The sequence below is a fragment of the Arvicanthis niloticus genome, chromosome 26 (assembly GCF_011762505.2).
Source record: "Arvicanthis niloticus isolate mArvNil1 chromosome 26, mArvNil1.pat.X, whole genome shotgun sequence".
NCBI lineage: Eukaryota > Metazoa > Chordata > Mammalia > Rodentia > Muridae > Arvicanthis > Arvicanthis niloticus.
The window spans coordinates 37,887,747-37,893,746 of NC_133434.1; positions in this window are offsets into that span (position 1 = coordinate 37,887,747).

A 6,000-nucleotide genomic window follows, 5' to 3' on the forward strand; every position below is an offset into this window, starting at 1 on the left:
CGGACTATAAATATAAAGCCTTTTAGATACTGTAGCATTTCTGTATGTACTTTCAAGAGATAAGATAGGGTATTTGAGAAGCTGGGGAGATGGCTCAGTGAATAGAAGTGCATGCTGGACAAGCATGAAGACTTGAGATAGCCCAGTGCCTATGTACAATGTCAAGAGTGTCCACACAGGCCTGTAACCTCAGATAGCCCAGTGCCCATATACAATGTCAGGAGTTTCCACACAGCTTATAACTTCAACACTAGCTGCAGGGCATCCTGGGCCACTGCCCACACATACGCAGGTGTATACACCCATGTGTATACAGGTGTGTATATAGTAACAAGTTATTTGATAATAAAGGTTGAAATATCTGTATATGTAAGATTTTATTCAGTCTACATATTAGAAAGTTTATAAGAGTCATACATAGTAGAAAGCTATAATTAACATTTTGAAAAAAATTAAGTTATGGGAAGTTATCGATATAAAGCTGGAAAAAACACCTTAACTATAATCACAGAAAGCAAAGATCTTAGGCCAGCAAGACGGTTCAGCAGGCAAAATCCCTTCTCACACCAGCCCGAGACCTGACTTCAAGCCCCAGAACCCACAGTGGAAGAAGAGAACCATATCTGCAAATTGTCTTCTGCCTTGCACATGTGTGCTGTCACGTGTACATGCTCACACACATAGTAAACTTTAAGTAAGTGGGCATGGTAGTGCATACCTTTAATCCTTAGCACAGCAGAAGCAGGAAGATGTCTGTGTTCATGAGGCCAGCCTGGTCCACATGGTGAGTTCCAGATCTATAGTGAACCTACTCCTTAAATAAAAACCAAGGCTTTTGGCAGGACAATGGCTGCCTCAAAGCAACAGGTTTACAGCTGCATACTGAGGTGACTGCAGGTGTCCCTGGGATTCATCAGGAGCTTAGTGGGGTCCTCAGAACCCCAGAGATCTGCATCATCATCAAGAGAAACAAAGTACCATCTACCATCTGGCTGAATCCCACCCCCCCCCCAACCACACCCACACTACACAAAGGGATACAGAGCTTGCTCTTACGGTTTCCCAGCCCTTGCAGACTGATAGCCTCAGAACATAGGAGCTCTAAAATCAGCAGTGATCTCTGGCTTTGGAAAAGGAATTCACTCAACTCCCAAAGGCCCCCACCACCACCCCCCACCCCCTTGCCAAAACCAGGGACTATCTCCAGGCAGCTCTCACGATTCTTCCAGCATACCCATGATTCCTGCTGCTTGCAGTGCAGAGCAAGAACTCAGGTTTCAAAGTCCTCCACCTGCAGAGATGTGATGTAGGCGTGGTAGCAATGCCTCTCTGGCTCCACCTCCAAAGCCCACAGCCTAAGAATGTCTGAAGAGAAACTCTCTCCCTTGCCCATAAATGCCCTGCCTCTCTTATGCATGTTCCATCAACTTAACATCTGGTGGACAAAACAAATGAAAGAATTGGCAGGAGATGTTACAGGGTATTTGATTACATCACACTGTGAACCCTGAGACTCCGTTTTTTAGTTGTGTGGCTCAAGCCTTAGCATACACCTTTAATCCGTCTGGAATACAGACACACCTTTAGTACACACCTTTAATCCAAACAATCAAGTAATTTGTAGAAGGAAGCACCTGTGTTTGAAAGTGATAGCTAATTGAATGGCAGACAAAGTGCTGAATCAGAGAAAGATTTGACAGAATGAGATATGCCCAACTCTCAAGAGTACAGAGAGAAAAGGCAAGCTACTTACTAGAGAGCAGTTTGGAGAGAAAAGGAGAAAAAAAATAAAAAATAGGAAGGAGGCAGTTTTACCTGACAGTTGTACAGAGAGAGAACAAGCCAGAGACAGAGAAGGAGCTACAAAATTACAACATTGTCGAAGTCAGTATGAGGCCTAGCAAAGCAATTCAGGACAAGCAGAGAGAAGCCAGATTGAATCAGTCAGCTTGGAGAGGAGTTTGAGCCAGAACAGCAGCTCAGTTGACCAGCCAGCCAGAGTTCAGAAAGAACTAGGAAGTGTGAGCTTGTTCAGCAGCAAGTCTCAGAGGCTGAAAACATATTAGGCCTAGATTAGATTTTACAGAAGCTAGACACTTCCAGGACTAACTAGCCTCCGAGATGACAATTACATTCAGGCGAATAAAAGTTAGACTCATAAGGAGAAAAGTTCCAGTTCCCCGTATCCCAAGTGTGCATCACCACAGAAGCTGGAGACTTGCCCTTTGTCTGATTTTACCACTAGCAAGAAATGCCAAAGAATTGGAGCTGATTCTTGTCCCTACCTCTCTTTGTGAAGTATATGGCCCCAAATTAGTATCTAATTCAATGAAAACGCGCCCCTGGCCACTGTTGGAGCAGTCACTAAGAAACACTGAAATAACAGAGATGATACCATCACCGCCTCAGCAGCTCCCCATTGCTCAATAGAACCCACCACTCACGCTGTAGGAAAGACAGAGTGCACCACACACACCCCACCTACGCCACACCTGCTAAGCTGCTCCTGTGAAGCCACTCATTGGACTGTAGTGTCCCTATTCAACTTGATACAGTATTTACTCTGTCCACAGTCATCACTGCTCTGGAAGCTTCAGGGAGCTTGCATCACGATATCCAGCTGGAAATGAACATTGTAACAACTGATACACCCCCAATACACCCTTGTGATCAAGCCACTGACTAAGAGGGCCATCCAGCGGCGATGAGATGGCTCAGTGGGTTAAGGTGCTTGTAGCTAGGTCTGAAAACCTGAGTTCAATTCCTGGAACCACATGGACGCAGAGAGCCAACCGCAGCGGGCTGTCCTTGCCTACACACGCACCACAGCCCACACTTGCACACCCACACTTAAACCCAACGAGATGGCTCAGCAAGTAAAGCGTTCAATCCCCAGAACTCACACGGTGAGAAGAGGGAGCCAGTTCTTGTCCTCTGAGTTCACCCACACGGACCATGGTTAGAGCACACGCAGACAGACACACGCAGTACATAAAAGTGAAATATGTCTTAAAGAATACCAAATAGCTCCATGTCTCAGACTTGTGTTCCCACCACAGTTCTTGTCACACTGGTCTTACACGGGAATTCCAGGTACTTTGCTCAGGTTCCTACAGGACCAGTGTGACCAGTATGCCGACGTGACATCTGACAAACCAGATGCCACTGTGCTTCCTCTGTTTAGTGGTTTGACACCTCCTGCGAGTTGGGGGCACTTGTAAGCAGTCAAGGCAGAGCTTGACATTTCAGTTGGTTGTACCTAAGGCTCCAGACCTCACAGTTTCTCTGTGCTTTGATCTCCAACCACGCAGCCGCTGTGAGTAGCCATCACAGAGCCAGAAGATACAGTGGCTGAAGGCTGTCCTGTGCTTTCTTCCCAAATCATCCCTGAATGAGTTCACCACCCCCCAAAAAAACTTTCCTACCTGCTCCAACACTGGGTAACTGCAAGCTGCCATTTCCAGTCCTGACTGATTTGGTTGCAAGCCTGCAATTCTTTTTCAGGCCTGTCCTTGAGACTGGCTTCTACTGGAGCCTCAGACTCCGCCAGACTAAACTACAACCACTCGTCAACCCGTCTGTCAAACCTGCCCGCCTCTTCTCCCAGGCACCACGGAGCCTCTGAAACTCCCACCCAGGCCAGCCACACCTAGGCCTGCAAAGGCTCAGAGAGAAGCCAAGGCCAAGTTAAAACTTTGTGCACAAGATGGGAGGAGATGCTGGACTCAAGCATGTCCTGCCCACCAGACAGGAAGCTGTGGGGCTAGTGACACCTCTGGACTGACATAGCTGAGTCTTCCCTCTGCCACCTGGCTCACTCTGGTCCTGATGCAGCCTGCCACGGGGGAGCATGGTCCTGGGTGAAGGCAGCCCTTTGTAGTAGAGGCAGACTCTAAACAGGGAGGCCCACTGCACTCTACCCCACCAGGCTGAAGGCCTTTCTTGAAACAGATCTGTCTACACAGCACATTTCCACACCTACCACATCCCCAGACTAACAGATCTGCCATCCATCCTACAGAGCCCAACCCTTCCTGCCACAGGCCAGGACTTGGTACTTCCTGCCCAGACTACCACAGTGGTCCCTCGATGGCTCTCCCAGCCCCCACCCTCTGCCAGCCTCTGTGCTAGCCACACACTAGTCTGATCTTGTTGTGTGCTGGAGAAACCAGCTGGAACGTTGTGAAATAATGTTGTGGAAATAAAACCAGTTTCTGAAATTCTAAAATAGAGCTCTCTGGAACTGGATGGATGGCTCAGCTGTTAAGAGAGCTGGCTGCTCTTCCAGAGGACCAGGGTTCGGTTCCCAGCACCCAAAGGACAGTGCATAAACTTAACTCCATCCCAGAAGAGCCAATGCCCTCTCCTAGCCTTCATGGGCACTGCACGTACATGGTAAACAGACACACATCCAGGAGAAACACCCATACACATAAAATAAAAATTAAAAGTTAAAAACTACAATTTTAAGTATGGCTTTTACCGTTTACTAAAAATTGTAGAGGAAAAAAATATAAAAGCAACTTCAGGTCATAGCTAGTCCTATACCTGTTTAACGAGTTATATGGATGCACTTCAATATATGACGTGCCCCCCAAGTTTGTTCCCACCCTTCGTAAATATCTATCTTGAGACCCACAGGAGAAAGGCATCCAACTGTAAGTATATAAATATATAGCATTTTGTGCTCAGAATATTTTGAAAATACAAGCATGTTTTGTGTTTGTGTTGTGATGTGCATGGGTCGTACGTACATACATTAGACTTTTTTTCCTCCAGAGCTGATAGAACCCAGGGCATTTGCACTTGCTAGGTAAACACTTTACCACTGAGGTACAGACCCAGCCAGGAAAAGATTTAAATGCATGTTTTAACACAAGAAAAGCCACCAGGTAGTGGTGGCACATGCCTTTAAAAATCCTAGCACTTGGGAGGCAAAGGCAAGCCTGGTCTACAGAGTGAGTTCCAGGACAGCCAGGGCTACACAGAGAAAACACTGTCTTGAAAAACCAAACAAAAACAACAGAAAGGAAAGAATGAGGGAAGGAGAGAGGGAGGAAAGAAGGGAGGGAGGGAGGGAGGGAAGAAGGATGGATGGATGGGTGGATGGATGGATGGGTGGATGGATGGGTGGGTGGGTGGATGGATGTGTGGATGGGTGGATGGATGGATGTGTGGATGGATGGATGGGTGGATGGATGGATGTGTGGATGGATGGATGGATGGATGGATGGATGTGTGGATAGATGGATGGATGGATAGATGGATGGGTGGGTGGATGAATGGATGTGTGGCTGGATGGATGGGTGGGTGGATGGGTGGGTGGATGGATGGATGGATGGATGGATGTGTGGATGGATGGATGTGTGGATGGGTGGATGGATGGATGGGTGGGTGGATGGATGGGTGGATGGATGGATGGGTGGATGGATGGGTGGGTGGATGGATAGATGGATGGATGGGTGGGTGGATGGGCTGATGGATAGATGGATGAGTGGGTGGGTGGGTGGACAGACAGCAATCTGCACTCTGGGGCAGATTAGCATTTGTTTCCCAGGAGGGACAGGAAATTTCCCTCAAGATCCTGCAACCCAAATTTTCAGGTCATAGCCACAGCATCTAAGGATGTGACCCAGCACGTCACCCTAACACACCGCGGCTCCTGTCTCCTTGCCAGCTGACGAGCCACAAAGCTCTTCTTGGAAAAACTAAGAGTCTCCATTTCGGCTTCCATGTGTCTTGCTTAGCAGGCTCAGTAACAGCAGTCCATTTCTGGGCTGGCTGGGGAGCTGGCTCGGCCTGAGAAGCGCTTGCAGAGGAGGAAGAGTGAGGCGCAGGCCCACTCACACTCCCAACCTTCATCCCATTGAGTTTGTGTGACACATCAACGTTAAAGTTTGTTGGGACCTAAGCTGGAGCCTCACTTTGGGCGGCCAAAAATGTTGGGAACTGAGCAAAATGTTGAGGCACAGGCTGCCCCGCGTTTGGGGGCCACTGTAT